This window comes from Oryctolagus cuniculus, chromosome 19 (assembly GCF_964237555.1).
Source record: "Oryctolagus cuniculus chromosome 19, mOryCun1.1, whole genome shotgun sequence".
Classification (NCBI taxonomy): Eukaryota; Metazoa; Chordata; class Mammalia; order Lagomorpha; family Leporidae; genus Oryctolagus; species Oryctolagus cuniculus.
In genome coordinates this window covers 23,045,272-23,068,868 of record NC_091450.1, presented here as the reverse complement: position 1 = coordinate 23,068,868, position 23,597 = coordinate 23,045,272, and the positions used below count along the sequence as shown (strand labels likewise).

At 50.4% G+C, this 23,597-nt stretch overlaps 1 protein-coding gene and 1 long non-coding RNA gene across 4 annotated transcripts in view; one reads left to right on the top strand and one right to left on the bottom strand.

Moving 5' to 3' along the window:
* Positions 1–4,325, bottom strand: part of LOC103348555 (uncharacterized) — a 35,408-nt gene extending 31,083 nt beyond the window's left edge. The window contains exon 1 of the long non-coding RNA XR_007920112.2: positions 4,175–4,325. This is a non-coding gene — a long non-coding RNA (uncharacterized lncRNA). The remainder of the gene's footprint in view (positions 1–4,174) is intronic.
* Positions 1–23,597, top strand: part of MRTFB (myocardin related transcription factor B) — a 290,368-nt gene that overhangs the window by 16,773 nt on the left and 249,998 nt on the right. The gene's annotated exons all lie outside the window — the stretch shown is intronic.

Sequence of the window (23,597 nt, the reverse complement as noted above, 5' to 3'; positions counted from 1 at the left end):
CAATAATTTCCTTGAGGTGCAAACAGTGTGGCATTCGGTTCAGGCTCTACCCTGCCGCTGTCTCTGTAACCCCGAGCAGGGCAGTTAGCTTGCATGACCTTTTGTCTGGGAGAACGTGAGGCTTGACTGATCACAGCAACATTAGTTCTGCCTCTGTTACCTCTGCGGTGTCAGTGGGGGTGAGTGTTTATCTCATCACTGGATATAGACTCCATCAAGCACCACGACCCTCCTTTTCACTCTTTTTTAAAAAAATCCTGTGATCCCTGAGTCACAAACTTAGTTTTACTTCTAAAATCCGAATGTCTTGTCCATCAACACTTCTCACTTTATTTGAAGATAATGCACTTCCTCCTTTTACAGCCCCCTTTATGACTGCTTGCCTTCCGGAAAGGGAGAAGTAGGTATTACCATCCCCCAGCAGCACATACAAGAGTGTGGAAGGAAAAAAATGGTAGGAGAAATCAGGCAGGGAAGGAAGTTCTTGCTTGATGTCAGAGTCAAGAGATGGGACTGTGCCCCTCAGAGCTTTCCTAATGTCCTAGTTTAACACCTGGTAACGTGTGCTGGGGACAGGATAGACCAGCAGAGATGCTAGGTGGGATCTCCAGTGGGCACTCGGGTGGTCAGTGTCGCTCAGGCTGCTGTAGGAATCTCTTTAACTCCAGGGTCTGGCAGTCTACCCCCAGGCTGTGTCAGTGCCCTTCCTGGCCACTCGGAGATCGTATCTACCATGATCTACCAGCCAGGACAGTCCACGAGAAACTGTCATTCTGTCGGGCAAGCTTTAGGCTTCCAAGCGGATGTCCTAGCCATGGCCTCTCACCCTCTGGGTGCTCAGGGCAAGTCACAAACAATGCCTGCCCCTCCACCTCTCCAGTGACGGAGAATGAAAATCAAACTCTCCATGGCCTCCCAAAAAGGCTGTTCTCCATGACTTAAAGTTTAGGAACAAATAAAACACGCACACTGTGGGACCAGTGCTTGATGGAGCAATTAAGAGGCTGCTTGGGACACCCACATTCCGTAGTGGAGTACTTGGCTTGGATCCCAGCTCCTGCATTTCCAATCTAGCTTCCTGCTAATATGCACTATGGGAGGCTGCATGCAATGGCTCAAGTCTTGTGTTAATACTTTGATCATTAAAGTCATCATCAAGGCCAGCGCCGCAGCTCAGTAGGCTAATCCTCCGCCTAGCAGTGCCAGCACACCGGGTTCTAGTCCCGGTCAGAGTGCCGGATTCTGTCCCAGTTGCCCCTGTTCCAGGCCAGCTCTCTGCTGTGGCCCGGGAGTGCAGTGGAGGATGGCCCAAGTCCTTGGGCCCTGCACCCCATGGGAGACCAGGAAAAGCACCTGACTCCTGGCTCCTGCCTTCGGATCAGCGCGGTGCACCGGCCGCAGCAGCCATTGGAGGGTGAACCAACGGCAAAAGGAAGACCTTTCTCTCTGCCTCTCTCTCACTGTCTACTCTGCCTGTCAAAAAAAAAAAAAAAAAAAAAAAAGTCATCATCAAAGTGCTCAGGTCGTTGGAAACAGGAAATTCTCCAGATTCTCCCACCCTGTGGGGGACCCAGATTGAGTTCCTGGCTTCTGCTGGTCCGGCTCCAGTCATTACAGGCACTTGGGAAGTGAATCAATGAATGGAAGATCTTTCTGTGTCCATCTTTCTATATCCCTGCCTTTCAAATAAAATGAAAATAAATACAAAATTTAAAAACCACCCACACCTTGGATATGTATACTGGGAATTTGGAAAAAAAAATCCTCCTAAAATCCACTCTCAATCCCTATTGATTCTTTCACATCCTCTTTGTGGATGAGGGATTTGGCTGGTGATACTCATCCTAAAGCGGTGGTGATGAGAACCTCCATCTTCATCTGCCAGTGCCCTTCGAGGTTTCCCTTCTGTCTCATCTCAGTGCTTTGCTAATGTCCTAGTTTAACACCTGGTACCATGTGCGGGGGGCAGGACGGACCAACAGAGATGTTAGGCAGTTTATTATTCATGTCGTCAAGGAGACGTAACAACACGACGGATACATGAGAAACTCCAAGCAAAGCGGCTTGACGCTCAGGAAGACCTCGACGACGTGTGGATGTCACTCGCTGTGAGCTCCCAGCCTCTGGCCAAAGATGTGACACGGGAAGCATTCAGTAAATGCTGATGGATGACCTGGAAATAATTTAGTGCATTTCAAGGCAGAATAAATGCCATGCTAATGAAGTGCACGGGTTCTGTGTCACGGCAGCCAGGGGAGCAGGAGGTAATTCTCACGGTGTCTGGGAGAGCAGAGCACGTGTCTCTGGAAGAGCCAAGCAGGACTAGAGGAAGTGAGGGTGGGCGCTCATCCATGGGTCAGGCTGGGCTGAGAGCTGGCTTAGAGCATGTTTAGGGATGGATCAAGCTCTCTCACTTAGGGGTCTTTCCACCGTTCACCAGCTTCGTCAGCCAAGAGAAGGTATTTGTTCATGAGAATTTGAAGTGAAGAACCAATGATTTGGTACAGTGGGTTAAGTCACTACCTGCAGTGCTGGCATCCCATATTGGAGGGCCAGTGGGAGTCCCAGCTGCTTCTCTTACGATCCATTCCCGTCCTCCGAATGCAGCAGATGACTCGAGTCTTTGGACCCTGTCACCCACGTGGGAAACCAGGATGGAGTTCTGGGCTCCAACCCCAGCCACTGAGGCCATTTGGGGAGTGAACCAGAGGATGAAAGATCTAATTTTCTCTGTCTCTCCCCCCCCTCTCTGTCATTCTACCTGTCAAATAAACCAATCAACCTTTTATAAAATGGGGGCTGGCACCTGCAGTAACAGCATCCCATATGGGCACCAGTTTGAGTTCCAGCTGCTTCACTCCCAGTCCAGCTCCCTGCTGATGCGCCTGGGAAAGCAGCAGACCTGGGAGACCTGGAAGAAGCTCCTGGCTTGGGATCAACCCCGCTGTGGCCTTTTGGGGAGTGAACCAGCGAATGGAAGATCTCCCTGTCTCTGCCTGCCTCCCCCCCCCCCCTCTTTCTGCCTTTCAAATAAATCTTTTAAAAAGTGAAAGCTAGGTTCCAGCATCAGGCCTGCCTGGGTTCAGGCTTCAGATGGTCCCCTCCACCTCTGTTTTTGAGCTCTACCTCCTCTCCATGCAAGGGTCCCAAGGTGGCCAGTTCCCTTCTTCAGGCTAACTACTTCTCAAATGCAGAGGGGAATCCAGTGTGCCTTCATCCTGAGGCCCTTGGATACTGCCTGACCCTGGGGGATCCCAGGGCCATACCTTCAAGAGTGCTGTAGGGGAGATTACCCCAAAACTAGGCACCAGAGCACCTGGGCTGGGAATGGGCAGGGCTGGTCCCCCAGGGACCTGGAGCCACCAGGGGAGAGAGGAAGGTCTGCTGGGCAGGAAAATCAACAGATACACCCCCACCCACCACCCAGGCCTTCATTTTTACTCTAAGAGACCATGCTTGGGAGCTTAACTGCCCAGCTTCCAGCCCTGGTTCACTGACCATGTGGCCCCCAACCGAGTACATGACCTCTCAGTGCCTCAGTTTCCAAGTGTGTAAAGATAATAATAGCCCCTACTCCATGGGGCTTCGGGAAAGATTGAGTTTCTACAAAACACCTCCAATAGTGCCTGGAATGACCTGGGCCGATGCTAAGCCCACAGGAGCTCTTCTCTGGTGATTGTCCTCACGACCTGACCTTGTCACCCCACGGCTTTATGTTCACTCAGTCGTTCCAAGCATTTCCAGCCCTCCCCCCTCCCCCCTGTGTGTCTAGATGACGCAACAACTCCACCTGTCCAGCACACATCTGGGATTAAAACCCAAGTCCCTGGAACCCAGGCACTTGTGGTTCCATAAAGATCACCTTGCAAAAAAGGAGGGTCCTTGTGCAGGGCACTCAGGGCCTGCTGAGCCACTCTGGGCCGTCCCTGCACTCCGTGGCATAAACCAGGAGGAAACCCTAGCACCTGGTCCTTCCCTTGGGTAGTCTGCAGTCTCATCTAAAAGGCCAGAACACTCTGTCAGATACGGTCCAGGGGCAGCTGCCAGCTGTCCCCGCCAGGCTGTTTACAGAGTGACATCCTGCCTCTGCAGCTCTTTCTCACTTGGAGTGTGAATGAGCATTTGGGAAACAGAGAGGGATCAGAATCGGGCCGAATCCCAGTGGCTGACTCACCTGCTCGCGCTTGCTCCTGGACAACCCTTGAAGAGACAAAGCACAGCTCTTCCCCACGTAGTAGCAGGGGGTAACCCGAGAACGCCCGTTCAGCGAGGAGTCTGTCTCTGTGAAAGGGACCTTTCAGTGACACCGAGCCCAGTGTCTCCCTGCTCTATTTATAGGCTCTGTTTGTTTCATTTGAGTCCGGTCTCTAAAAATAAGCAATGAACTCATCCTGGGGACAAGCCAGAGTCTGCAACTCCAGGACAACCCATAAATCCCTTTCCTTTCACTTCTGGTCCTGGAAGGGAACCTGTAGCCCAAAGGTGAGCCACTTGTGTGCTGGCCAGAGGTGGCCTTGAGAGCCAAGTGTGTCTGAAGAGTTGGTTTTGTGGTGGTTTCTCTGTATGGCTTTCAGAGTCTTTGGTTTTGGCTTGTGGCCTCTTTAGCATCCTCCCGAAGGATCCGTTGGCTCAATGTCAGGTGTACATAGACCCCGTGAGGAGCCAGACATCCCCCAGTAAGCCGTGTGCAGCAATGGAGAAGAAAGAGCCCTCTCTTTCTACTGGCCTCTCAACCTGGTGGCAGAGGCTCGGGCCAGGTTATCTCAGAAGGTAGATACCATTCTTGGGTTGGTCTTTAGTCTTGTGTTTTCAGGTTATGTGATAAGGACCAGGAGCCATGACCCACTTCAACTTGCAACATCTAACCCAGAACTTGTTGTACTAACGTCCAAAGGAACATTGTCCCTGGCAAACTAGTTTGTGCTAGAAGCCTCCCCCTTGCTGGCTGCATGACCCTCAAGGACCAGACCCACTGAGTCCAAAGGGAATGACCAGAATGGAGCCTTGGACTTGATGGGAGATGTTTGAGTCTTGTGGGACCCCCACCCACTTCTCCTTCTTCTCACATTGAGCCTAAAGACAATAATCAGAGAGAACAGTGTCTGTTCACTTGGTTATTGACTCTCCCAGTATCGGTTATCATGAATCCAGAAAATACTCTATGCGCAGGAGACACCATGACAAAGGGGGAGAGGTGCCGAGCGGGCGGCAGTGTCTACTGACAGTGGAAAAACTCCTGCCTCTTCTCATTCTTCCAGCTGCGCTGGGCTGGCTGACCCTGAACCGGCCCATTTAACCATTTCTCCACTCCCACGGTATTCAGGGGGCACAGGCCACGTGTCAGGCATAGGGCTGGGTGGAGAAAATCCCCAGTGGGCTAAAGAAACTGGTCCCTGCCCTTGAAGTTTGGAGTCCAGTGGGAAGGAAGAGTAAAAAACATCTAAATCAGAGGTGAGGATCATGCAGCCCCCGGGCCGTGTAAGACCTTGTTAACCAACCACAGGCAGGCCTCAGCATGCAATAAATCTATAGCAGGCTGCTTGTTGATAATTTTGCTTGGCCCGTGGATGGTGCTATAATTATTCAAATGGCCCTTGGCAAAAAAAAAAAAAAGGCTCCCTACCCCTGAAAGATGTCATTACAGGCCACAAGGGGTCCCACAGAGCAGACGTCCAGGTACTGTGTGGGACTTAGAGAAGGACCAGGCTGGTTGGCTGAGCAGATAATGAGCGACAACTATGACTACCCGTATTGGAGGTGTCCCAGGTGGCGTGATGTCTCCAGAGCACAGGAATGATGGGTGGCTACCTGCGTAAGGTGCATTTTAGGGTTTCTGTTAGCTGCCTTGGGCTAACCATATACTGTCACTGGATTGTCCCAAGGTGTCACAGCCCAGCAGGTCTCAGGGAGAATTCATATCCACAGAGAGAATGGGAATTCCACCTGAGGGAATTATTTAAAGGCAGAGCAAGAGAGAGAGTGAGTGAGAAAGAGAGAGAGCAATCTTCCATCTGCTGCTTCACTCCCCAAATGGCCTCAAAAGCCAGGTGTGGACCAGGCTGAAGCCAGGAACCAGGAACCCCATCTGGGCCTCCCACATGCGTGACAGGGGCCCACGCACTTGGACCATCGTGAGCTGCCTTCCCAGGTGCATTGGGGAGCTGGGTGGGAGACAGAGCAGCCAGCGCTGCAACCTCTGCTCTGATATGGGGTGTTGGCTTCGCAAGTGGCCGTTTGATCGGCTGTGCCACAACACCAGCCTCATGAACATTTTACATACAGGGCTGGTCACAGACCTCTTCTAAGGTCATACTCTAGAGAGTATGACCCTTGAGCACAGTCCCAAATATGCGATGGAGTCAGGCCTGCACGGATTTAACGGAAGAACTTTCTAGACCACGAGGAGCGGCAAATGGACAGCTCTGATGCATGAAGATTGGATTGACTGAAGAATGACACCTGTGGGTAAAAACGTATTTCAGCCTGCACGGCCGTCTACCCGGGAAAGGCACCAGTATACACTGGTGAAATTCTGGGCGTGGCAGATCTGGGATTCCCAGAACTTAGAAGCCCAGGCAAAGGTACAACTGGAGAGAGAGGAACGTGCCATTGGCCTCAGATGGAAGGAACAGCCCGCTCTGATCTCAGGCCTTCCTGGGTGGGAGAGGCTGAGACTGCAAAGTGCAGGTCACGCTTGGGCACAGCCTCTGTTCCCTCCCTCTGGGTGCAATGCTGTGCATTTCCCTCCAGAAACCGCTGCTCACCTCCTCCGGGGAAACGGGTGGCTCACGCTACGCAGAAGCATTTTTCAATTCCTGCCCCCACACCATGGTGACTGGCCCAGGGGTGGGCACAGAACCCAGGGAAAGCTAATAAAACTCAACAAGACGTTGCCTAAGGCCTTCTGGCAAAAGGAAGCTTCCTCTTCTTTCCTTGGAAGCCACCAGTTTGAGGATGTGAAATTTAGAATCACCGTAGCCATTTATGACCTGGAGAGAAATCTAGAACTGTGAGGGGCTTCTGCATGAGGATGAAGCCAGCACCACAGAAGAACCCCAGGAGCCCCAAGTTGCAGAAAGCAACACCAAGATCTTGTAACAGCATTGAACCCCTAGATCAAACCTTACCTGAATGGGACTGGCGCTGTGGCGCAGCAGGTTAAAGCCCTGGCCTGAAGTGAAGGCATCCCATATGGGCGCTGGTTCGTATCCCGGCTGCTCCTCTTCCGATCCAGCTCTCTGCTATGGCCTGGGAAAGCAGTAGAAGATGGCCCAAGACCTTGGGCCCCTGCACCCACGGGGGAGACCTGGAAGAAGCTCCTGGCTCCTGCGCAGCTCCAGCCATTGTTGCCAGTTGAGGAGTGAACCAGCAGATGGAAGACCTCTCTCTCTGTCTCTACCCCTCTCTGTAACTCTTTCAAATAAATAAAATAAATCTTAAAAAAAAAAAAAGAAAGAAAACTTGACTTGAAGCCTGCTACTTGCTGGATGCTTGAGTGGCCTCAGCCAATCCAGCTTCCTTTACGACATGAGACAGTTCAGGTTGGATTTCCACGTCTGGCAACAGAAAGAGCCCGCAACACAAACCCTACAGTGGCTAGGGCATGCTCTGCACCCTCGGTCTCCAGGAGGAAGTGACCCCAACGAAAAGGTCTGCCTCCCCCTTCTCTAGCTCCTTGTTTCCATGCCTCCTGTCGCCATAGAGCTAGGACTCCCGTAGAGAGGCAGGGGGAACAGGGGAGGAGAGGGGGCCCGTTTCCAGGCTGCGTTGCCACTTTGGGGGGAGCAGAGAGGCAGCTCCAAGGCTGACATTTCAGAGTAGAGATAACGAGGTAAAAATAAACTCCCGCACGCCTGGAGCAGCACTCCCTGCTCTCGCTTCACAGTCCTTATCTCTGCACTTTGGGGACAGAAAGGTGCCTTTCAGGTCACCACGTGGCCTGGGCAGGGAGGAGACGTGTCGCTGGTTGCTTTCCATCTGTCCACACCCCTCTTCCTGTAGCCATCCTTGGATTTCGTGATCCTCTTTCACACCTTTGGCCTCAATTGCTCAGAGGTGGGGACAAGGGGGCGTCCACTTCTCAGAGAGGAAAAACAGTGGGGCTTGGAAAGCAGAAATGAGCCGTCCAGCGTCACACAGCGAATTGGCATTCACGTGTTCCCATCCAAATTCGGAACCCTTTCTGTTTCCAAGCCGGGGTAGAAAGAGTTTGATTCCCTTTCTGCAGGACCTCGACAGCCATGGAGGCTGGGCACCCTACATCACTGGATGCCACCTGACACCCACACACCTTGTGTCCCTTCCACCCCCTGCCCAGCACAAATTCCATGGCTGCCGGGGGACCAGTCTCCTTGGATGCTATCCTAGACTGGTGGGAACCATGCTGGGTCAAGGTACCAGCCCTGACCTTGCCACTAAGTTCAGAGAGGGTCCCTGGGCCTTAGTTTTCTCATTGATAAAACTGCAACTAAGATACACCCACATACTAGCGGGACCGCTGCTTGCGCCTGGCCTGCAGCCTGCTGGGTGGACAGCCAGCGTCCTCCACTAGGGGCTGACCAACGGGGCTCTTCCCGCTGCTGTCACCAGGCATGCTGTCCTGCTCATCATGCATCTTTCCTCTGAAAAGGAGCCAACCACAGCAAAGAGCCCCCCTCGTGGGCCATGAAAAAAAAAAAAGTAGAGAGCAACCCCACTCTTCAGTCTGTTCTTGCCTGCTCTGAGCCCGAGTACCCTGGCTGGCTTTGCTATTCAAAGGCACAATTAGCAAGTGCCAAGGAGCTCTGAGCGACATGCCTGGCACCACCTTGGGACTCCACTCAATGCACATAATTGAAAACAAATTAGAAAGGGAATAATGCTGCCATACGGTGACTCCATGTGCTCAGTGTCGTTCATGTCCACGGCCATACCACCTACTCTGCTCTTAGTGCCGGGAGCAGGGTGTACCCCTCCCTTGGGCTCTGAGAATCGCCGTGTTCCAGCCACCCTGCAACCAGGTCCTCGTCCTCTCTTCTCCTCCCTGAGGCTGAGAGAGGAGCGGGAAAGCAGCGGGTACCAGGGCAGGAAAGCCTTATTCTACAGTAATTGGGGTAATTGTGGATGCATCTGCAATGGGAGAGTCTGGGAATTATTCCTAAAAGACTGGAAAGAATTTCCTCTTCTGATCTCGATGCTGAGCCAGAGCAAATCAAATTAGGAAAGCAAAGCGGCAGAGAATGCTCAGTGGGCGGAAGGGCCAGGGTTGGGCTGTTCGTGGGGTCTGGGTGGGAGGATGATGAGGGGGGAATCCTAGGGGCGCCTCCCTTTGAGGTGTCTGCAGCTTTAGGAGGAGACGCTGAGAGCTGGAGAGATGAGAAGGCTTCCCTTCCTGTCCTTGAGGGGCTTCTAGAATGTTCTCCCTAGAGCTATCGAGGACCAACCCCTGCAGCTTTTCCCACATCTCAGCTACGGCCCCCACTGGCAGAGCAACCCCACGAGTTCTCCCCAGCACCCCAAGAGCCAAAGCCACCACAACAAGCTCCGCCGGCGTGGGCGGTCCGGGACTTGTTTTTTGGCTTATTTTTTTCAAATCCTCCCTTGGAGGCGCTGGGAGGCATGGTCCTGTCACTTCTCTAAATCTTCTTCTACGGTTGCTAAGCAGCACGCCTCCGCCCCTTCTCCACTTCCCCTGCTCCTGCTGCCTGTGTCTCTCCCCACTTGCCACCCACACGCCCACGTGGTGTGCAAATCACAGCTCCCAGGGTCCCTGCGGGGTCGCGGCGGGTGCTCTGCTCTGCAGAACAGGCACCCACGTCCTCACAGGGAAGGCCATCGCTGGAGGCCCTCTGGAGCCCCCCGCAGGGGGAGGGCTGCCTCCCTGCCTTGATCCCAGCCTCCCTCTCTTCCATCTTTACTGTTTTCCAGCTCTCCTCCCTCTCTCCCTCCCTCCCTCCATCCCATGCCACCAGCCCTTGCTGGAGACTAGAGGGGGCCACCCAGACGCCTGCAGTTGCCTGGCAGGTGGCATACTGAGAGGAAGCGGCTGATAAAAGGTGGCAGAGGGCAGTGGGGACTGCTCTGGGATGATCGTTACCTGCCGACAGCGCCAGTCAGCTTTTGCTATGCAAGAGCACAATGCCAGGTTTAAAAAGAAGCTAATAAGCCAGCTTGCTTGTGAACCTTCAGATGCTAAAAACACCTCTTTGCAGATCAAGCAAAGAGCTCTCTGCGGGTCCCAGCTGGCACAGGGAGCCAGGCAGGATCTGTGGGCTAGGGTCTGTGATGTCTGGGTTCCATCTCAGTTGAGCTTGCGTGGCTGCAGGAGCAAAAAGCAGGACGGGCAGTAGCTGTAGGCAGCGAGCTGAGACTCCCAAGAACTCGGAGGAGGAGCCAGAGTCTTGGGGGTGGCCCTGGCCCCTATTTTTTCAGGAGGACCCCCATTGGAGAGCGTGGGGAGGGAGCAGCTCAGCTGAACACCAGGCAAAGAAGGGGGCGTGGGGTGCGGGGGCAAGAATGAACTGTCCGTTTTCCCTTAGTTCCCAAAGCTGTCCATCCCATTGTGTCCTCCCTGGGCCACAGAGATCATAGGTCGACGCAGGTCAGTCACTGCACAGATGTGGCCCCAGGGATCCCCAAGGGCTGGCCAAGAAGCTGTAGTGATGTATCACTTTCCAGCTAAGCTGTGCCACAGGGAATCCCAGTGGGATTGTGGGGGGCTGGGTGGGAGGTGGCGTACACAAGGCCTGAGCTCTGACCTGCGTGGGAGTCGTTCAGGGCACACAGCCAGGGCCCAGCCCCCTGGCCCCAGAAGCCACTAAAGCGTTGCATGGCGTGGAGACCTGACCCAGGCAGGACAGCAACCCTCGTCACACAAAGCAGTCAAGCCCCAGAGGGAGCAGAAGCAGAGCCGAGGGCTAAGTGCAGTGTGTGAGAGTGGGCAGCTGGGGAGGCCGGAGCTCTAAGTGGCCATCCGGGGTCTGGACAGCAGCTGCAGTCACCTTGTGGCCGTGTCTCGTCAGCAGCCTCTGCACGCAGCTCACATCCATCTGCCCGGCTCGGCTACCCTGGCCTCGTCTGGCCCCACGGCTCACTGGCCTGGATTTGGAGGCCAGGCTCTCCCCAAAGTGCAGGGTTGGCCTGGGCCACAGCGTTCAACCATGAAGTCTCCAGGAAGGGCCAAGGGAGCTCATGTGGCTGTGGGGGAATGTGTCTCTCTCATGCACACGCCATAATCCCGTCTGCAGGCCCCTGGGGGCTGGCCCTGCCCTGTGAACCTCCAGGAATTGATGAACAACAGCTGGGAATACAAATCTGAGCTGTGGCCAGTGACAGGGTCAGCTTATTTACATATATTGTTTGTTTTTAAGAGTGGTGAGGGAGGGACTCATTCCCAAGCCTTTGGTTTCTTTGGGATTTCAGAGTAGTGAGGAGGGGAGGAAGGGAGTCTGGGCTCTGCTGGCCAGTCCTTCCGGGCAAGAAAGGACTGACAGCAAGGGGAGCAGCCTAGGACCCCACCCGTCCTGCTCTCCCGGAGGGAGGGGGCACAAGAACCCTGGGAGGCCTGGCAGCAGGCCCCCTGGAAGGGTGTCGCCTTCAGCCATCACCAGTCATGGGAGTAGGCGGTCGTGTTGGTGCACTTTTCGTGTCTGTCACAAAATACCCGAGGCAGGCTGCTTTATAAAGAGGAGGGCCGTGTTTGGGCTCGTAGTTGTCGAGGTGCACGGTCTAGGAACCTCCTACAGTGATGCCCCTTCTGGCTGGCAGGGTCCCCAGGCTGTGCAGAGCATCGCAAGGAGTGTGTGTCTGCATGAGTTCCCCAAGGCCCCACCTCTGGATTAAATCCTCACCTTCTGAAGACTTCACAGTAAGGATTCAGTTTCAACACATAAAGCCTTAAGAGATACTCAAACCAAATGATACCCATTTTGCAGATGGAAAAGTAAAGCTCGAAGAGGTGAAGTGGAGGCCAGGCTGCTAGCAAGAGCTAAGTGGGGGTTCCAACCAGGGCTGCCTGGCTGGGAAGCTCAAGCCGTTGCTGCAGATCACGGCCAGGGGGAAGAATGCTTCCATGATGATGATACTGTGGATTGCTGGATTCGATCCAGGTAATGTTTGCTGAGAAAGGAAACCTGCAGGGTTGGCTCTTGCAAGCCCAGCCTGTGCTCCCCCAATCCTGGGGCCCCTGAGGCCAGTCTTCCTCCTCTCCATATCAACCACGCATGTCTGGCTTCTGAAACATTACAGAGCAACCATGACATTTTTTATATGAAAAATTTCAAGCAAACTATGGAATAATATCAAACAGCCACCTTCCACCACCAAGCTTAAGAATCCAATGTTTGGGACGGGTGTTTGGAGCAGCGGTAAATCCACTGCTTGGGAACCCTCATGTCCTGGGTCAGAGTGCCTGCTACAGGTGCAGGGTACTCTGCTCCTGATCCAGCTTCCTGCTAATGCGCATCCTGGGAAGGCAGCAGATGATGTCTTAAGTATTTAGGCCCCTGGCACCGATGTGGGAGACCCAGACTGAGTTCTGAGCTCCCGGCTTTGTCCTGGCCCCACCCTGGTTATTGCAGGCATTTGAGAAGTGAATTGACAGATGAAAGATCTCACTGTCCCTGTCTCTCCCTTCCAAACAAAATGAAAATAAATAAAAATTTTTTAACAAGAATCAAACACTCATCAGAAAGAATATAAAGTTTCATGGGAAAAATGGAATTAAAATATAAGCTTATTTTATTACAAAAATGTTGGCATGCACTTTTTTTCATAATATGTTTTTTTCCATGAATTTTTTTTAACACCCCATGGATAGCTTGAGCACCTTGTGTCTCCCCCGGTACTAACCATTGTCCTCTGGGTGTGGAACTTCTACCCTGCATTTGTGTTTTTTATCATTCAGGGGCAGGTTTTTATGACTTCACATTAGTGTGTGTTCCTAATTCATAGTATTGTTTGCATATTTCCGTATTTATATAAAAAATGTCATGTTGTATGTATCTGAATGCATCTTTTTAAAAGCAGCTTAATTGAGATAGAATTCATATCCCATCTAAGTCACGAAGGTAAAACGTACAACTCGGTGAAGCTGAGCATTTTCAGAGCTCTGTGTCCCTCACCATGATCAACTTTAAAGGCATTTTCATGATCCCCAAGAAACACTGTCACCCCACCAGCTTGACCCCTAGTCTCCATCCCCCACAGACTTGGCGACCACTCATCTCTGTATGGATTTGCCTGTTCCCATATATTGAATCCCACCAATGCAATCCCTTTACCAATGGAGTCATGGACCTCTGGTATCTGACTTCTTTCCCTTTGCCATTTATGTCGTGGCACGTGTCTTTTTCATTATTGACAGGTTGTATTCTCTATGTATACCACATTTTTATTTACCCATTTAGGTTATTTCTACTTTTTGGCTGTTAGAATAGTGCTATTATGAGCATTCATATGCAACTTTCTGTTTTCATTTCTATATACCTGGGAGTGGGATTTCGGAGGCAAATAGTGTATCATATGTCTAAGTTTTTGAAAAACTGACAAGTGTTTCAAAAGTGGCCACATCACTTTACATTCAAAGTATGAGAGTTCCAGTTTCTCTGCTTCCTTGTCAACATTTGCTATTGTCTGACTTACAGCCATCAGGAAGTGAAGTGACATCACTGTGGCTTTGATTTGCATTTTCCTGATGGCTACTATTGTGGAGCATCTTTTCATATGCCTATTGGCCATTTGTGCCTCTTTAGAGAAATATTAGCTCAGATCCTCTATTTTTAATTGGTTTATTTGTCTCTTTATTATTGAGTTGTAATAGTTCTTTGTATGTTCCATATACATGTCTTTTATCAGATTTGCAAAATTTTTTCTGCAGGTTTCTGTTTCTTGATGCTGTCTTTAAGCACCAAAGTTTTCATTATCAAGTCCAATTTATGAGTTTTATTTTATTTTGTTGTTTGTGCTTTGGGTATCATATCTGAGAATCCATTGCCTAATCCAAGGTCATTAATATCTATATCTGTTTTTTTTCTAAACATGTTATGTTTTTAGCTCTTACATTTAGGCCTTTGATCCACTTTGAATTAACATTTATCATGTGAGTGAAGGGTCCAGCTTCATTCTTCCACACATGGGTATCCAGTTATTCTAGTACCATTTGCTAAATTGAATCATCTTGGCTCCATTGTAGAAAATCAATTGATGAGAAATGTGGGGACTCTCAAGTCTGTTCAGATGATCTATACATCGATACTTTTGTGAGTTCCATATGATCTTCATTACTGCAGGTTTGAAGTAAGTTTTGAAATCACAAAATATGAGTCTTCCAATTTTGTTCTTACTGAAGATTGTTTTGACTATTCCAGGTCTCTTGAATTTCCTTATGAATTCTAGGATTAACTTGTTAATTTTTGCAAAGATGTCAGCTGGTGTTTTGATAGAGATAGCATTGAATCTACAGATAACTTGAGGAGTATTGCCCCCCTGAAAATATCAACTCTTTTAATCCATGAACATGGGATGTCTTTCCATTTATCTGAGTCTCCATTAATTTCTTTCAAAGTTGTTTTGTAGTTATCCAGTGTAAAAGTCTCACACTTCTTTGATAAAATTCATTCCTAAGTTTTTTGTTCTTTTCTGTGCTATTGTAAATAAAATATTTTCTTAATTTCATTCTCAACCATTCTCCTTCTCAAGGAATAGAGGAAACACAACTGGTTTTTGGGTAGTGATCATGTATCCAGCTACCTGCTGAATGTGTTTAGTCATTCTATGAGCTTGCTGGTGAATTATTTAAAACCTTCAGTATATGAGATTATGTCAACAAATAGTTTTACATCTTCCTTTCCATTTCAGATGTGTTTCTTTCTCTTGTCTAATTGCCCTGGCTAACTTTTTTCAGTACAATGTTAAAGAGAAATGGCAAGAGGAGTAGGCATGCTATTATGATCTTGGGGGAAAAGCATTATATCTTTTATCCATTAAGTAGTATGTTAACTTTGGGTTTTTTATAGGTGTCTAGGTGTCTGAGGGCATTCCTGTCTACTCCAAGTGTGCTGAGTGTATTTATTAAGAAGCATGTGATTTTTTTCTTTTCTCTCTCTGCCTTGTGAGATTTGTCCATGTGTCACTATGGTGTGTAATTTCTACTTTTACTGAAGATTTTGCAGGAGAGATAGAGAAGGTTAAATAATATCACCCTCTCCTCTAATTACATCCTTTTTTTAAAAAAAAAAAAAAAGATTTATTTGAAAGGCAGTTACAGAGGGAGGAAGAGACAGAAATCTTCCATCTGCTGATTTATTCCCCCAAACGCCCACACCATCTGGGGCTGGGCCAGGCCGAGGCCAGGAGTCTGGAATTTCACCCAGGTCTCCCATGTGGGTGGCAGGGGCCCAAGCATTTGGGCCATCTTCTTCTGCCTTCCCAGGCACATTAACAGAGAGCTGGATTAGAAGTAGAATAGCCAGGACTCAAACCAGCGCTCATACGGGATTCCAGCTTTGCAGGTGGCTCAACCTGCTATACCACAACACTGGCCCCTAATTAAGTCTTCTTTCTCTCTCTCTCAAGTCACTCCCCAAAAGTTGCCACAGCTTTCTCCCTGCAGACACCCTCTCTCCCCTCTCATCCACTTGCTCACTAGAGAGCTTTCAGCAAAAATAGAGAATGCATTTTCTCTTTAATCAGGAGGCAAGCGCAGGAGTGTGAGAGTGCCATAGGATAATGTCTTCACTCTGCTGGGATCTGGGAAAGCAAAGCAGGACAATGCTTTTGTGCTCAGACTAGAAGAGTGGATACAGGCTGGGCATCTGACCTAGCAGTAAAGATAACCTGTGCTCCCTACGGAAGTGCCTGGGCTTGGTACCCAACTCCAGCTCCTGAGTCCGACATCCAGCTAATGTGGACCCTGGGTAATGACCCAAGTAGCTGGGGCCCTTGCACTCATGTGAGAGACCTGAACTGAGCTGCTGGTCTCTGACTTTGGCCCCTGGCCTAGGGCCTTTGCAGGCATTTTGAGGAATGAACCAGCAGGTATCTCTCTCTCTCTCTCTCTCTCTCTCTCTCTCTCTCTCTCTCTCTCTGTGTGTGTGTGTGTGCATGACCCTCTCAAATAAATAAATAATTTTTAAAAGAAAACTTGAACAGGATATTGTCAGGAAAGAGAGGAAATAGCTGGAGCAAAGCCACATCAGGTTGTACCCTGCCATTGAATGAAACTGAACTGAACCCCTCACAGGGTCTGGGCAGGTTAGCCTTGGTTGTTACTCAGAGGACTTTCTGTTCTTACAATCCTTGCACCGAGTCTGAGCCTCTGTAGGATTTCCGGCCTCCAGAGTTGCCCCATCTAGTAGCCACTAGCCATGTGTCTGTATAAATGTAAATTAATTAAAATCAAGTAGCATTAAAAATTCAGTTCCTCATCTGCACTAGATCCATTTCAAGTAATCAACAGCCAGATGTAGTTGGTGGCCGCTATAGGACGTTTCCATCATCACAGACAGATCTCTCGGGCCATGCTGCTCCAGTGTTGGAGGGAGGGAAGGCATAATTGAAGAAGACAGCTGGGGCCATGAGCCACACAGGTGAGCCCTGGGCTTCAGGCAAAGACAGCCTGGCTGGAAGGTTACTAGGCTGGATGCCAGCTCCGGCTCTGCCACCCCAAATTCTGTAGTTGTGGGACAAAGCACTTCCCCTCTCTGCTTTTCCCATTGCCAAGGAAATGCAACTGTTGGGCAACAAAGTCCTAGGAGTCTGTGTAGTGATTTATAGATTCTACTGTTGTTTAGCCAAAAAGGGATCCATAAACTGTTTTTTCCAGATGTAGAGAGAAGAAGCTCGGGCTAGGGGAGAGAGCAGCTGGTCTTAGCACTGCCCCGCTGAACCATCGTGGGCAAATCACTTAGCCTCTCTGAACCTGATTTCCACATCTGTGAAAGGTGGGCAAAGGATGTTGGGAGGACTTGAAGGAAAGCACACAGAGAAAGGACTGGGAGAACATGTGTCACTCGGGCAGGTAAACTGGGGAAACTGGAGAAACAAGAGAATGGGTTCATTTGCCTTTAATGTGCTAACTGCACTATGAATTTCTAAGTATTTTCCAACCTGATATGCCCACAGAATTCCTTTTTGTTTTATATTTACCAAAGGAATGCCTGTAAGCATTTGTTATTTTCATGTGGAATACGCTTGAAATCACCATCCCAGGGAGGGGGGCGCATGGAGCACTCTCCTTGGCCGCAGCACAGACTGATGGCTGTGGTTGCCCCGGAACGTGTCTGACCTCAGAAAGAATTTGAAAGTTCAGGGTTGGATGACATCATCAAGACTGCTTAGTGTGTGATCAGCCATCAGAAGAAAACAGAGAGGAAGGGAGAGAGAAAAGGCCTGGGGAAGACACAGAGTGGCAGAGGGAGCCCTCTGCTCCCTGAGTGCAGATGCCAACTCAAGGACAGGCCCTGGCCTTGACTTCCTCACAGGCATCATTGCCCACCCTTGGGCAGGTGGTGACACAGTGGGCCCTCTCATCCCAGGGATGCACTCCCAGACCCCCTGAGGATATCTAAAAGCACGGATGTTACTCAGTGCTCTGTACGCCTCGTTTTCTCCTATGCATGCATACCTTATAAAGTTTAGGTTGTAGATTAGCCACAGGAAGAGCTTAGCAAAGATAACTGGTATTAAAATAAGGTGATTGTAACAATATATTCCAATAAATGGCCATGCAATCTCTCCCTCCCTCCCTCCCTCCCCCTCCCTCCCTCCCTCCCTCCCTCTCTCTCTCTCTCTCTCTCTCTCCCCAAAATGTTTCATTTTGCTATCCTCACTCTTCTGTGGTGCTGTGAGATGGCACAGCACCTCTGTGACAAGATGAAGTGAGGTGAGTGTTGTTGTGCCCTGCTGACACGGCATGAGACTCCTCGTGTGGCTTACGTGAGCGCGGCCTGTGACACCAGCACCATCTATCTGATAACTGAGTCAGCTCCTTTGTGACTAACAGACTGACAGTGTGGAGCCATTGGGCCAGAGGATGAGGCACTTCCCAGGCTGGATGGAAAAGGGCAGGCAAGATGTCACCACACTACTCGGAACAGTCCACAGTTTAAAACTTATGAATGGAGGCCAGCGCCATGGCTCACTAGGCTAATCCTCCGCCTTGCAGCGCCGGCACACCGGGTTCTAGTCCCGGTCGGGGCGCTGGATTCTGTCCCAGTTGCCCCTCTTCCAGGCCAGCTCTCTGCTGTGGCCCGGGAGTGCAGTGGAGGATGGCCCAAGTCCTTGGGCCCTGCACCCCATGGGAGACCAGGAGAAGCACCTGGCTCCTGCCATCGGATCAGCGCGGTGCGCCAGCTGTAGCAGCCATTGGAGGGTGAACCAACGGCAAAAGGAAGACCTTTCTCTCTGCCTCTCTCTCACTATCCACTCTGCCTGTCAAAAAAAAAAAAAAAAAAAAAAAAAAACTTATGAATGGCATCTTTCTGGAATTTCCCATTCATATTTTCAGATCGTGGTTGACTGAGCAACTGAAACCACGGAAGGTAAACCCGTGGATCAGGGGAGACCACTGTGTACCCATTTCATTGATGAGGAAGCTGGAGCTCAAGAAGTTAAGCAATTTACATGCAGTAGACATTAGGAATGGAATTTGAACCCAGGGCTTCCAGCTCCTAACCCTTTGCCTCAGAAAACCTCAAATATCCAGACCCCAGGGCTTTAACGCTAGAGGGGATGAGGAAGCAAAGTGCCCGTAGCTCGTAAACCTAGTGTTGTTGCCCTCCGGCCTGCTCCTTCTGCCCCAGTGAGCTCTTCGAGATGGAATGAGCCAACTCCCAACATCCTCCCCCAGGCTCTCCGCTTCCCAGCCAGGATGATTCAAGGGAGCCCCAAAGGGAGCTAAAATCAGCCTCGCTCTCCCGCCTCCCGCCCCTCACTCCCCTGGGAGTCGCCCACACTCCGGGAGGGCAGGGCCCAGCCCGAGACTGCCAGCCTGCTGTTCCCGGCTTATATCAGCCCTGAGCCCATGTGAGGCCCAGAGCCGCTGGCTGGCTGGCTGGGACATGGAGACCCTGGGATCACAGGCGGGAATGAGGGGTGTGGCCTGCAGCCACGACTCCTGAGTATCGTGTGTCTTTCTCATTGTACAGTTCCCAACTTGGGAATCGAACACGCATCAGTTGCATTCGAGTGCAGTGGAACTGATTTATTTTTGTTAAAAAATATGACTTCTGGGGCAGGCAGTTAAGATGCCACTTGGAGCACCCATGTTCTGTACCTGGTTCCAGTCCTGGCTCTTCCGATTCCAATCCAGCTTCCTGTTAATGTGCACCGCAGGGAACAGCAGGTGCCACCCACGTGGGAGACCTGGATGAAGTTCCTGGCTCAGACCTGGCTGTTGTGGGCATTTGGGGAGTGAATCAGAAAATAGATCTCTCCCTCTCCCTTTCTCCTCCCTCTCTCCCTCTCCCCTTTTTCCTCTCTCTCTCTCTCTCTCTCCCCCTCCCTCCCTCCCTCCCTTTTAAATAAAATGAAAATACATTAACACTAAAGGAAAAACTGACTTCTTGAGGGTATCGAACCTTTGTCTCTGTAGTAATCAGACCCAAACAGCCATCAGAATCTCTCCTACCGAGTCACAATCACTTTGTTGTTTAACACATGATGACACGCTGAGGCCTTACAGAGAGATCAAAATGGGAAAACCTTGGAAATAGTGTCTATCTGCGACCCCTTTGGCTGACCATGAAAGCCACCATCTTCACTTGCAGTCCGTTAGAGGAACTCAACTGCATCACAGATGGAATCCCTCACTCTGGCAACAACTGGGGTTTGGTGGGATGTGTGTTGTAATCTCGCCTTTAAATACAACCACATGTATGACATATTTTGTTTTCTCTTGGCCATTGGGCTGGAAAACTATTAAGACAACATCTGCTTTGCTTTCTGATTGAATCCGGGGCAAAGAGCAGGTCTCGGCGGTATCCTTCAAACTGTGCTGGGGAGATCGAGTTGCAGCTGCTAACCACTTTCCCACTGCTTGAGAATCTGATCCTGAACTTGACTTTTCTATTGGAAATTCTGGCCTCACTCTCTCGAGGACTGAACTACCTTCTGATTCTGCCTGCCGGCGCGGGAAGTCCACCCTCGCACACCGCAGGCCAACTCATGAGAACAATTTCTTGTCAGTTTTTTAATTGTCTTTTATCTTTTTATACATTATGTACTCAGTTGGGGGCAGACAGATTGACACAGAGAGACAGAGAGCTTCCATTTGCTGCTTCACTCCTCAAATGCCTCTAACGGCCAGGGGTCCAAGCAAGACTCAGCCCAGCCTCCCAAGTGGATGGCAGGAACCCAATGACTTGAGCCGTCACCTGCTGCCTCCCAAGGTGCTTATTAGCAGGGAGATAAAGTCAGGCGCTGGAACTGGGACTCTAACCCAGGCACTCCAGTGTGCGTCACAGGAGTCCTAAACAGTCCCAACCTCTAGGCCAAATACCATCCTTTGTTGAGCTTTAAAAATAGCGCTCAACCCCACTTGAAATTATTGGATTGTTCATTTAGTTGTTTGCACCATGAGAATATCCCCTCCAGGATAGCGGCATCCACGTCTGTCCCCACACCCTCCTTCCCCCAGGGCCAAGAATGCCTAGTAGGCCACTCAGTAAATTTGGTTAAATAAATCACAGTCTTTCCCAACTAGGGTGGAGTAAGAGCCAGCTGGTCAGTGAGAAAGTCGTTGCTTTGCAGTCAGCTCAGCCCTTCCGATCAGGGGCCTCAGGTTGGTGGTCCCAAGTTTCTGACATCTCTTTCCCTTGCTGTTTCGTTCCCCTCCCCCTCTTGTAACACAGAGCGCATCTCTGGGCTCACAGAGAGGCACACTTATGGAGGCTAGATTTTAGTAATATTTCTTGGGTTTTGAGTGTTATTTATTTTTCAAATATTGTTTGTGGCTGTACATTTATGGGAGTGATTTCAAGTTGTATTTTGTAAGAAATTGAAGTGCAAGTGCATACATTCGGCAGCAGGTGGAGTGAAGCCGAGGACTTGAAGATCTTATCTGCATAGCGAAGCCTGGGAATGAAGGACTGAACACAAGTGTGTACACTCATCCATGGGACTGGCCACGTTTTTAAAAAAGATTGATTTTATTTATTTGAAAGGTAGAGTTACCGAGTGGGAGGGGTGGAGGGAATGAGAGGTCTTCCATCTGCTGTCTCGCTCCCCACATGACCACAATGACCAGGGCGAGGCTAGGTGCCAGGAGCTTCATCCACGTCTCCCACATGGGTGTAGGTCATTCTCCCAGGCACATTAACAGGGAGCTGATTCAGAAGTGGAGCAGCCAGGTCTTGAACTGGCACCCATACGGGTTACCTACATCTCAGATGGCTGCTTAACCCATCACGCCACATTGCCATCCCTGGGACTATCCACTTAGAATTGTGCGTGGCCAGGGCCTTGTCAAAGGCAATTCAGGGGCTGATGCCGTGGCTCACTTGGTTAATCCTCCGCCTGCAGCGCCAGCATCCCATATGGGCTCCCGGTTCTAGTCCCGGTTGCTCCTCTTCCAGTCCAGCTCTCTGCTGTGGTCTGGGAAGGCAGTGAAGGATGGCCCAAGTGCTTGGGCCCTGCACCCCATGGGAGACCAGGAGGAAGCACCTGGCTCCTGGCTTCAGATCAGTGCAGCGCTGGCCGTGGCAGCCATTTGGGTGGTGCACCAACAGAAAGAAGACCTTTCTCTCTGTCTCTGTCTTTCACTGTCTAGCTCTGTCAGATAGATAGATAATAGATAGATAGATAGATAGATAGGCAGGCAATTCAGCAAAGCGAATATTATTTATCTTCCACAGTCCCCAAATAATGGAGGTCTATGTTGTAGGTCCCACCTCCTAATCTGACCTCGCCTCCTTTCCCGAAGGTGAACTTTGGGGATCAATGACTACTCAGAAAGGGACCCAGAAAAACACGTGACAAGGGACAGCTGAGGCTTGATGTGGGAGGACCATGGGAGGAAATTTTATGTCTTGAGCTGAGCTCTAATGTGGTTTTTTTGGAAGAAAGATTGTTATTCTTCATGCTTTTTAAAAAGACTTTATTTATTTATGTATTTATTATATTTGAAAGGCAGAGTTACAGAAAGAGAGATCTTCCACACGCTGGTTCACTCCTCAGACGGTCACACAGGAGAGGGGAGCTCCATCTGGGCCTCCCATGTGGGTGCAGGGGCCCAGGCACCTGGGCCATCCTCCGCTGCTTTCCCAGGCACATTAGCAGGGAGTTGGATGGGGAGTAGAGCAGCTGGGACTCGAGCTGGCACTCATATGGGATGCCAGCAGTGCACGCAGCGGCTGTTAACCCATTGCATTATAAGACCAGCCTCCTCTTTCACATTCTTGATGGGTTCGAAGAAGAGTTCCAAACCACTGGTCTGGGGGACTGAACCAGGAGGGAATTGTTGCTGGGCAGTTCTGACCCTTGGTTTCCTGCCACACAAGCTGGTCAGTTAATAATGCAGCAAATCAATAATTAAAATGCAGATTATATGACCCTTAAAGATGCAGACGCACCCGCTCCTGTCTTTATTTGAAAGACACTGTCATTACCAAAATCCACGGGATTTCCCAGAAGGCTCCATGTTTACCTGTGTAGTGGACTGCCTTTTTGCCTTTGTCCCTGCAGGATGTTGTTTATGCCTACGGAGACCAAATCTGCCCAGTTTGTCTCCCACCTTCGTAAGTCTCCATGTGTAATCCTCCCACACTACCTCGTTAGTACCCTAGGATCAGGGTGCAGTGAACCCACTACTGTGTGTATTTTTTTTTTAAGATTTATTTATTTATTTGAAAGTCAGAGGACAGGCAGAGAGAGAGAAGAGAGAGAGACAGAGAGAGGTCTTCCATCCACTGGCTCACTCCCCAACTGGCTGCAATGGCAGGAGCTGCACCGATCCAGAGCCAGGAGTTTCTTCCGGGTCTCCCATGTGGGTGCAGGGGCCCAAGGACTTGGGCCATCTTCCACTGCTTTCCCAGGCCACAGCAAAGAGCTGGATAGGAAGTGGAGCAGCTGGGACTTGAACTGGCTCCCATATGGGATGCCCGCACTGCAGGTGGCGGCTTCACCTGCTACACCACAGCCCCGCCCCCCACCCCCACCCATTGGTGTGTTTACAAGCTGGGAGGATGGAGACCTGGCTTGGCTGTGTGACTTTCAGCAAGTTGCTTACCTAATCTGACTCACAGGAGTGTTGTTAGATTTAGATGAAATGGTGCTGGCACCGCAGCTCACTTGGTTAATCCTCTGCCTGCGGCACCAGCATCCCATATGGGCGCCAGGTTCTGGTCCTGGTTGCTTCTCTTTCAGTCCAGCTCTCTGCTGTGACCCGGGAAGGCAGTGGAGGATCCAGAAGATAGCCCAAGTGCTTGGGCCCCTGCCACCCATGTGGGAGACCTGAAAGAAGCTCCTGGGCCCTGGCTTCTGCCAGGCTCAACCCTGGCCTGTGACCATCTAGGGGGAGCCAACCAGCAGATGGAAGATATCCCTGTCTCACCCTCTCTCTGTGACTTTGACTTTCAAATAAATAAATAATTCATATAAAAAGAAGAAGGAATTTCCATAGT